This window comes from Nicotiana tomentosiformis, chromosome 2 (genome assembly GCF_000390325.3).
Source record: "Nicotiana tomentosiformis chromosome 2, ASM39032v3, whole genome shotgun sequence".
Classification (NCBI taxonomy): domain Eukaryota; kingdom Viridiplantae; phylum Streptophyta; class Magnoliopsida; order Solanales; family Solanaceae; genus Nicotiana; species Nicotiana tomentosiformis.
The window spans coordinates 48,711,656-48,722,964 of record NC_090813.1 but is presented as its reverse complement, the minus strand read 5'-3'; positions in this window follow the sequence as shown (position 1 = coordinate 48,722,964).

Here is an 11,309-nt window from a genome sequence, read left to right as displayed (position 1 = left end):
CATCTCTTGATCCCAAATTGTCGTGTTGGATGCTCGGTCAAATCCTGAGTTCGATTTTACCCGTATATAGATAGTCCTCTCATTTTTCGGAGAGTAAATGACAAGAAACCATGTGAGCTCCCGATTTCCTCTTCGATAAATCATGAAGTAAGCGGCAAAATCATGACGTAAGTGATAAGAATAGTTGAAACGTCCGATTGGTCCAGTCTTCTAGGTATTAAATATATGTCAGTTAACGGTCGGCCACTCCAAGACGTGTACCGTCGTTTGGAAAATTATAAATACCCTCTCACTTATCCATTTGAACTTTACATTCAAACTTTTTGTTCTTGTGCTTTAAGAAACTTCATCACTCTCACTCTCTGGTTTTCTGGCTTATATTCAAACTTCTTCCGTTCTGGTTTTCTAGAAACTTCCGTAAAAGTGGCTCATGTGTCAATCATACCTTCTCTTTCATTAACATCTCCCTTTCTCCACCCTTTTCACTAAAAGCAATGGCAAAGACTTCAAAATCTGTTCCCCAAAAAGAAACTCCCTCTGCTTCACGACCGGTTATTGAGAAAAATATTTCATCTGCCGCTGCCGAGGAACCGACACCGGAATCTCCTCTGCAAATGTTTGTCCCTACGGGGTGCCCAACCAGAGCTGATTTCAAGGTCGAAAAAACTTCCTCGGTACCGGTCCGGTGTGAGACAGTCTCGAGATATATATGCTCGATCACCTATAGTGTCCTTGCCAAGGTCAAGGAAGATTGCAACTGGGCTGATAAACACGTAGTGATCCCCATGCCCGAGGAAGCGATTACTACCCACATGGAGGATTTTTTAAGTGTTTACACTTACCCCTTCACGTTGGGCCCCTTAGATCCGGTCATCATTGCCTTCTGTAAGAGGTACGAGGTGACCCTCGGTCAAATACATTCTTCATTCTAGAGAATAGTAATTCTCCTCCGCTTCTTCGTGAGCAAAATCGAGGGGTATCCCTTCACTATCGATCATCTTATGCGTTTGTATAGCCCCCAACTTTATCGAGGTGGCCTGATTAAGCTGTCCCGTCAGGCCAGTAAGGCTCCATTTTCCAGCATCGATGAAGATTGGGACCGAGGCTGGTTAGGTCATTTTTTCTGAATGAAGACCTCGGATTCTATCCCAGCCGAGCATATGCCATTTCTTGAAAAGTAGAATATGAAACGTAAGTATAATCTCCCTTTTAAGATTTCGTTCGTTGCTCTTTTCTTTTCCTCCCCTCTTATCTATATTTTGTGGTGGAGCAGTTGTTGCTCGGATGCCGAACGCGGTTCCCCGACTCAAGGAATGGGTTGAGGGCATTGTAAAACAAAGGCTTTATTCCGAGCGTTCATGGCGCGAGCTCTTGAAGGGCCGATGGGAAGCTCGTTCCCATGGTAAGAGTTTTCTCAAGTGACTTTGATTTCCCTTTCGCGCTATCGATTTCTAACTCGCTTTTACTTCTTTTTTGCAGGTTTACCAAAAGATGTCGAGATGAGGCCTCCATCTGGTGATGACGCTATCTTCACTGAGCCCCCTGCTTCGGGGTAGGATAAAGAGAAGAAAAGGAAAAAAGGCTCCGAGTTCTCCGGGCCCTGATAAGAAGAGGCCAAGGAATAGATTGGCGCATAAACCCAAGGGAAGCACCAGTGGTCGAGCACTGTCCCCAGACTCACTCTATCAATTGAGGGATGATTTCTAGGGGGAAGGAGAAGCCTTTGATATGATGGCCAATATGTCGATGTAGCTCGAAGGGCAAGGGGCCTCCGAACCAGGGGGAGGCGAGGCCGATTTTCATCATGTCGGGGAGGCCGAGGTGGAGGCATGAACTGAGGCTTCCTGAGATACGGGCAAAGCCCTGCAGGAAGCACTCGGCCCAATAGAGATTGCCGAGTCGCCCTATTTCACAAAGTCTATGTTTAACGAGGCCCAAGTTGCAAAAGAACGCCCCATCGATGGGGCCCATAGATCGAACGACCCATTCCGTGGTTTTTTCGACGTTGTTGATTGGATGGCCACGGAGGACGCCATTGGATTTGGAAATTTAGAGATACCGAGGAAGAGCTCACCCTATGAGGCAAGTGGGCCTTCTTCGAGCCCGAAATTGATCAATCGATTCCCAGCCCCGAGTGCATATCCTGGTCGGAAACGCACCATTGTTTTTTCCCTTCCGGAGGATGCCCAAGTGTTTTTCGACCCCGTAGGGGTGGCCAGCTATCTTCGGTGCCTGGTGACCGAGGATGATCAAGCTAAGATGAACTAGGTGGATGCACCCTTCCTTTTCAATGAAGCGGAACAGGTGCTGAACTGGGTAACTTCATGATTTCCTAAGTGAATTTTTGATTTATACTTAGATTATTTCGCAGATGGCTTAGAGTTTCTTGTTCGTAGGCTTCGGTGCTTCATCACGAGGCTTTTTTGAGGTACCGGGATGACCTAAAACAACTCGAAGCCGAAGCTCGAGAGCTTAATGAGAAGAGAGATGCCTTTAAACTTCTTAGTGAGTAGCTCAAAGGGGAGACTAAGAACCTCCGTGACGAGCTGGAAGTGGCTCGGAAGGATCATGCAGATTTGGTTGAGCAGGTAAAAGTTTTCGAAGTAAGTGATGATGAATTTGATTCGGTGACTGATGGTCAAAATCCACAGGTCCAACAAAAAATCGGCCAAAATCCAGCTAAGAACGATAAAGGAAAGGGCCGAGTTTCAGACAAAAAAGGTTGAGGAGCTCCAATCTCGGCTCCGTTCGGCCTTCTCAGATCGAGATAATTTGGCCAAGGAGCTTAAAATGGCCAAGTCAGAAGTCGTCGTGGCCAAGGTCGAAGTTGCTGAAATGGTGGCCCAGTACAAGGCCGATGCCGAAGCTGCTCAAGATCAATCGAAAAATATAACCGAGCATATGAAGTGGCAATATCGAAGGCAGGCCCTCGAGAAAGTTCACGCTCGGGGTTTTGACTTATCGACCGAGATCAAGGATGCTGGGGTGCTCGAAGCTAAGGCCAAGAAGTTGGCCTATCCCGAAGAGGAAGATTCTGAGGACTCAAGCAGGTCCAAGGCTGGAGAAGACCCCGAAAATCTCAATGACGAGGCGGGCTCCGGGCAAGATTAGGCTGCCACTGTTTGACTTTGTTTCTTTTTCTGTACTTAGTACTCTGTGTCGAGGCTGCTCGGCCTTTGTAAAGAAAATACTTCGTAAATACAAGTTTTCTATGTTTTGATAATTTTCGAGTTCTTCCTTTGCTTTTCTTTTTATGTTTTGCAAAGATTGAAATGCCTTAGCATTAAATAGTCATGTTCATCATTCCGAACATGCTTTGACTTTGATTTCATTATCTCTAAGGCATCATGGGATCCGGTATGTCCGGGAACTCTTCCTTGAATATTTATAATTTTTAGAATATGACTTGCCGAGAGTGTGTTTTGCTCAGGTTTTTGTAAGCTTTTGTAACCTCGGGTTTTATTAACCCGGAAATGGACTTAGCCTTTAGTTCGGGCAATGCCAAATAATCTTCATTCCCTCGTGTTTTGTTAACCCGGAACGACCTTAGACTTTTAATTCAGGCAATGCCAAATAAGCTTCATGCCCTCAGGTTTTGTTAACCCGGAACAGACTTAGCCTTTTCATTCGGGCAATGCCAAATAAGCTTCATGCTCTCGGGTTATGTTAACCCGGAACGACCTTAATCTTTTAATTCGGGCAATGCCAAATACGCTTCATGCCCTCGGGTTTTGTTAATCCGGAGTGGCCTTAGCCTTTTAATTCGGACAACCAAATAAGCTTCATGCCCTCAGGTTTTGTTAACCCGGAATAACTTTAGCCTTTTAATTTAGGCAATGCCTAATTAGGAGTCCCCGAGTGAAGTTAACCCAGAATGACCTTAGCCTTTTAATTCGGGGCAATGCCAAATAAGCTTCATGCCCTCGAGTTTTGTTAACCCGGAACGACCTTAGCCTTTTAATTCGGGCAATGCCAAATAAGCTTCATGCCCTTGGGTTTTGTTAACCCGGAAAGACCTTAGCCTTTTTTCATTCGGGCAATGCCAAATAATTTTCATGCCCTCGGGTTTTGTTAACCCGGAACGACCTTAGTCTTTTCATTCGGGAAATACCAAATAAGCTTCATGCCCTCGGGTTTTGTTAACCCGGAACGACCTTAGCCTTTTCATTGGGGCAATGCCCAATAAGATTCATGCCCTTAGGTTTTGTTAACCCGGAACGACCTTTTCCTTTTATTTCGGGCAATTCCAAATAAACTTTATGCCCTCGGGTTTTGTTAACCCGGAATGGCCTTAGCCTTTTAATTTAGGCAATGCCTAAATGGCAGTCCCTGAGTTAAGTGGCTCTCGGTCTTGGTGTCTTCGGGGAATCAAACGAAAAAAATCTTTGAAAAGACAAGAACTTTTATCCAAAAGGCAAAACTTTTCTTTCAATTTTGTGCGTAGTATACAAAGTTAAACTTGTATTTTGTGTCCGGACTCGTGTGATCTACGTGGGCACGGTTCAATCGACCGTTTAGACTTTACATAGAATCTTATTGAACGAATCTTATTGGTCGAGCCTAGATTGTTAGAGCACAAGAATCGAAAAATTATTCCCTCCGGATTATGCCCCTCAGTGTTCGGGGTTTGTTGTAGATGAGCCTCGAATACCGTTGACTTCGATTCTAAGTTAGCACGATTTCACTGTTGCCTCGTCAAAAATCTTGCCAAAAAACCCATTTGGGACAAAATCAGATCAAGGTAAAAAGAGTGCAACGCATGTTTTCAGGTCTGAAAAATTGTGCTGGGTACCTGCAAGTGTTAGTTAAAAATGTAGAAGGTGGTCGGGGTCGTACCTTAGCAATAATATCGATTCAAGTGGGTTATGTTCCAGTTATTCGATAATTGTTCATCGTTAATTGTTTCGAGTTTGTATTACCCTTTTCTGGCGATCTCAAAAATTTTATACGGACCTTCCAAGTTTGGTCCTAGTTTTTCTTCGTTCAGATTCCGAATGTTTAACGTGACCTTCCTCAATACCAAGTCCTCGATATTGAAATGTCGAAGGCTGGGTCTTCAATTATAATATCTCTCGATTCGTTGTTTCTGGGCTGCCATTCGAATGAGGACGGCATCACATTTCTCGTCTAGTAGTTCCAGACTTGTGTTCAGGATCTCGTTATTTGCTTCTTCGGTAGCATATCAAAATCTGAGACTCGGTTCTCCGACTTCGACCAGCATCAGAGCTTCGGCATCGTAAACCAGCGAGAATGGGGTGGCCCCGATACTAGATTTCAAAGTTGTACGATATGCCCAAAGGACTTCAGGCAAGATGTTCTTCCATTTTCCTTTGGCGTCGATCAATCTCTTTTTGAGGTTTTGGATTATAGTTTTATTGGTGGATTCTACTTGTCCATTCCTACTAGGGTGGTAGGGAGTAGATAATATCCTTTTAATCTTATGGTCTTTGAGAAACTTGCTTAATTTGCTGCCAATAAATTGTTTCCCGTTGTCCATACGATCTTGGACGATATTCCAAACCGACATATGATATGGTCCCAGATAAAATCGATGACTTATTTTTCTCAAACCTTCTCATTTGCATGTGCTTCCACCCATTTAGAAAAATAGTGAGTCATAAATAAAATAAATTGAGCCTTACCAGGTGCCCGTGGAAGGAGGCCAACGATGTCCATCTCCCATTTCATGAATGGCCATGGTGACAAGACCGAATGCTGCAGCTTTTCGGCTCGATGAATCATCGGAGCATGCCTTTGGAATTCATCACATCTTCGTATGAATTCCTTCGCATCCTTTTCCATGTCAATCCAGTAGTAACCGACCCTGATTATTTTACGGACCAATGCTTCGGTACCTGAATGATTTCAGTAGGTGCCTTCGTGAATTTCCCTTAGAACATACTCGGTATCTCCTGGTCCAAAAAATATCGCGATCGAGCCATCAAATATTCTTCTGACTAAGATTCCATCCTCAGACAAACTAAATTGTGCCGCCTTCGTACGTAGGGTCCTCAATTCCTTGGGATCTGAGGGCAATTTTCCGGTTTTCAGGTATTCTATGTATTTGTTTCTCTAATCCCACGTTAGGCTCGTTTAGTTTATCTCGGCACTTCGACTATCGACCTCATTAGTTGTACGACTGTCCCTGAATTGAGCTCATCGTCTTCTACCGACGACCCCAAATTAGCGAGGGCATCAGCCTCGTTGTTCTGATCACGAGGCACGTGTTGTAGAATCCATTATTTGAACCAGTGTAATATTACCTATAATTTATCCAAGTATCTCTGCATTTGTTATTCTCTTACCTCGAACGTCCCATTAACTTGATTTACCACAATGAGGGAATCACACTTAGCCTCGATCACCTCTGCCCCTAAGCTTTTGGCTAGTTCAAGACATGTAATCATGGCCTCATATTCGGCCTCTTTGTTAGTCAATTTTATGGTTCTAATAGGTTGTCTAACTACATTGCCCTTTGGTGGCTTTAAAATGATGCCAAGTCCGGACCCTTCGTGTTCGAGGCACCGTCTGTAAAGACGGCCCAGATTCCCGAAGAAGTACCTGAGATCAATAATAACTCTCTTTTGACTTCGGGTACCAGCGCCGGCAAACAATCGGCCACAAAGTCTGCCAAAAGTAGAGATTTAATGGTGGTTCGGGGCTGATACTCAATATCGTACCCGCTGACCTCAACGACCCATTTGGCCAATTTTCCCTAGAGTTCGGGTTTATGCATTACACTCCTCAATGGGTAAGTAGTCACAACACGTATGGGGTGACATTGAAAATACGGTTTTATCTTCTTAGAGGCGCTTATCAATGCAAGCACCTATTTCTCTAGGTGAAGGTATCTAGTTTCGGCCTCACCTAAAGTTCTGCTAACATAGTAAATTGGAAATTACGTACCTTTTTTATCCCGGACCAGGACTCCACTTACCGCTATCTTCGAGACCGCTAAGTAAAGGTGTAGCTGTTCGTCAATCTTTGTCGTGTGGAGCAGCGGCCGGCTCGATAGATATCGCTTGAGCTCTTCCAAGGCCCGTTGGCATTCCGGATTCCATGAGAAGTTACTCTTTTTCTTCAATAATGAGAAGAATCAGTGACTCTTATCGGACGACTTCGAAATGAATCGTCCCAGAGCGGCAATGCGCCCAGTTAGCCTTTGCACGACCTTTATGTTATCTACGACCGTGATATCTTCGATGGCTTTGATCTTATCGGGATTAATCTCGATTCCCCGATTGGATACCATGAATCCGAGGAATTTACCTGATCCAACTCCGAACGCACACTTCTTCGGGTTCACCTTCATGTTGTATTTTTTCAACACGTCGAAGGTTTCCTGCAAGTGTTTTAAATGGTCCTATGCTCGTAGGGACTTAACCAACATATTGTCAATGTAAACCTCCATTGATTTTCCTATTTATTCTTCGAACATACGGTTTACTAGGCGTTGGTAAGTGGCACCAGTATTTTTTAACCCGAATGGCATTATGTTATAGCAGAATGTGCCGTATTTAGTGATAAAAGAGGTTTTTTCCACATCATCCGGGTTCATCCGTATTTGGTTATACACGGAGTAAGCATCGAGAAAACTGAGTATCTCGTGGCCGGCCGTGGCATCGATCATGCGATCGATGTTGGGCAAAGGGAAGGAGTCTTTGGCACATGCCTTATTCAAATCCTTATAGTCTACACACATTCGTAATTTATCCCCTTTCTTAGGAACTACCACTACATTTGCTAACTAATTCAGGTATTTAACTTCCCGAACAGACCCTATTTTAAGGAGGTTAGATACCTCGTCCTTGATGAAAGCATGTTTGACCTCGGACCGGGGCCTCCTCTTCTGCTTGACCGGCTGGTACTTTGGATCCAAGATTAGCTTGTGAGTGGTTATTTCTGGTGGTATCCGTGTCATACCGTTATGGGACCAAGCAAAATAATATTTGTTAGCTATAAGAAATTGAATGAGTTTATTCCTGAGCTGGGGGTTTAACCCCATGCCCAGGTATACCTTTTGATCGGGCAAGTGTTCACTTAGTATGACTTGCTCCAAGTCCTCGACCGCTGATTTTATAGCTTCAGAATCATCGGGGGCTATGAAAGACCTGGGGACTCCGTAGTCGTTACCCTCATCTATCCCCCGCTCCTCCAATTCTGTCGAGGTTGGTATCAGTGATTGCTATTTGGCCCCAATTTCTACCACTGGATTCGGACCCTTCGGTACCGAGAGTGTGGATGCCGATATTACCTCATCGACTGCGAATATTTCCCTTGCGATCGGTTATTCCTTGCAAACTATTTTGATTCCTTCGGGCGTCAGAAATTTTAGCACCTGGTGTAATGTAGATGGTATTGCCCTTATGTTGTGAATCCACAGCCTTCCGAGCAGAGCGTTGTATCTCATATCCCCTTCGATTACATAAAACTTGGCTTCACATACAGTTCCGGTGACGTTCACCGTTAATGTTTTTTCCCCTTTAATGGTGTCACAGGCCATATTGAACCCGTTTAGGACTCGGACAACAGGTACGATATGATCTTGTAGGCCGAGTTGTTCCACAACCCTCGATCTGATGATATTGGCCGAGCTACCTGGATCAATCAACACACGTTTAACTTAATATTTATTTATGAGTACCGATATTACTAGTGCATCATTATGGGGATGTGCGATCCCTTCTGCGTCTTTGTCGTTGAATGACAAGGTTCCTTCCTGTGGTAATCTCGAGTTTGTTTCTCCCTTGTGATGAAAAGTTTGGGACGCTTCAGCATTAGTCCCTGAGGGATGTCGACCCCACCGATGATCATGTTTATGACGTGCTGAGGTTCCTCTAGTTCGATTCGTTTATTAGAATCCCTGTTCCAAAAATGGTTCTTGGCCCGATCACTGAGGAATTCTCGGAGATGCCCGTTGCTGAACAGCCAGGCTACTTTTTCCCTTAATTGTTGACAATCTCCCGTTCTGTGTCTATGAGTACCATAATATTTACACATAAGGTTAGGATCCCTTTGGGCTGGATCGGATTGCAAAGGTCGAGGCCATTTGGTATATTTGATGTGTCCGATGGCGGACACGATAGCAGAGGCATCGATGCCGAAATTATACTCTGAGAGCCTCAGTGCTTCTTTAGGCCCGATGGGTCTATCAAAATTGTTTTTGCTTATGAGTCCTCAGTTGTTCTGTTCTCGGTCATTCCTTCTTTCATTTCTCATAGGGTTTCGCCCATACCCACTGATTTTCCGATCCCTATTGTACGATTGATACCGATCTCGGTTTGATCTAGGTTCCTGATCGGTGTCTCTCTTTGTTACACCATGTGCGTCCCAAGGTGATGTAATGAATATGAGACTTGTTAATCATTATTTAAATGAGTTTAAAGTCATAATATGGCTATATATGGTGTTTGGATAGAAAATATAAAGTTTGGGAAAAATCGGATTAAAGTTGCGGAAAAACCGACTAAGGATTTTCCTTGTAACAGAGCTTTTTGAGAAATATATTTCATGTGCTATATGGGGTCTTTTTGGGACATATTATATACCAAATTTAAGGTCTATGAGTCTCATTTCTAACGAATTAAACCGTTCATTAATTCGATGTCGGAGTAGAGAGATATCCATATTTTTGCGAGACTGCGCAAGCAGCTCGGTTGGGACCCACTTGAGACGACCTCCGACCTTACATTTTTTTAAAGGTGTTTCAGATTCATTTCGGGTCATTTCTCACCCAAATTTCATCTAACAGCTCTCCAAAACCCTCCCTAATATATACCAATATCCCAAGAACCAAACTCAAGGGAAATCAACTCAAATCATCATCTAAGATGTTAAAGACTATAAGAGAATGTTTCTATGATATTGTGGCGTGATTGAGGGCTATTGTGAGCTAAGTTGAGATAGGGTTTCGAGTTGTAGATGCTGTCCAAGGTATGTATAACATCTTATTGATTGTGCTTAAGGTTAATCTTGTGTTGGCTGTGTTGTTTGAGTGAGAAACCATAAGATAGCACTTGAAAGAACATGGGATGTAGTTGCCTTTTTGGTTGGACTGTTTTGTAGCTAAATAGATGGTTTGTGGTGGCTGGAAATTGTAAGAAATAATTTGATAATGTTGTGGCTACTGTTGTTAAGCTTTTCTAGGTGTTAATTAAGTTTATTGAATAAGAAAAGATTAAAAACAAGTGATTGACGATAAACATTAAGGTGCTAGACGTATGGGACTGTTTTGGAAGGCATTTGTGGATGTTTTGAACTAGAAATAATATAGTACATATAAGTATGATGTTCTTAATGTTATAAACTAATTTATGGAATAAGAGTTGGATTCAATTTATATCTTGTTGTGAGTAAAAATGAGCTTGCCGCTCAATTTGGTTGTTAAGATAATCGGTGAAACTTATATTGGATTATATTGTTGTTATTGCTATTGTTGGTTATAGTTGTTGTTGTTGTTGTTTGGTTGTTGATGACCCTTAGTGATCTTTGGGATGTATTAAAAATAGGGGAGTTGCTGCCCGATTTTCCTTAAGACATACGACTAGCCAAATACGATGGTACGGCATTATATGTTAACGGCAATATAATTTCACTTGTTGTAGATGAAAGAAGTTGTGTTGAGCTTGTTGAGTAATAAGGAAGAGATCATACTGGTATATTAATGCTATCCCTTCTTTCCTTTTGGCATGATCCATATGATGCAATAAAACGAGCAAGCACACAACTTTCACAAATGATTCTATTCCTAAAAGTACTAGGGTTGCCTATGTTCTTGATTCCCCATATGTCCTACTATCATATCGTCTGCTCATGGGTCTTATGATATTCCGAGAGATCTTATAGACTTACTTCCTTATGCATTGCATTCACTTATACATGTACATTGACCCATGACTAGATGATGTTATATACGCGTATATTATATGCATATGAGATATGAGGAAAGGTTATGGCATTATATACGCATCACCACCTGATTAGCTGGTATACGTTGATGATTTCGCCCACAGTGGCTGAGATAATATGATGAGATGCCCTCAGAATCTTGATGATGTTATGTACATATATACCTATGCATGGTATGATATTTATACGCACATGCATAACATTATAAAATTTTCATGATTCACAGAGCTATTCAGAATTATAGGTTGAGTTCTTTACTCCATATTTCTTTCATGTCTTTTATATACTATTTTCATGCCTTACATACTCGGTACTTTATTTGTACAGGCGTCCATTTTGCCTGGGGATGCTGCGTTTCATGCCCGTAGGTCCCGATAGATAGGTTGAGAGTTCTCCTAGTA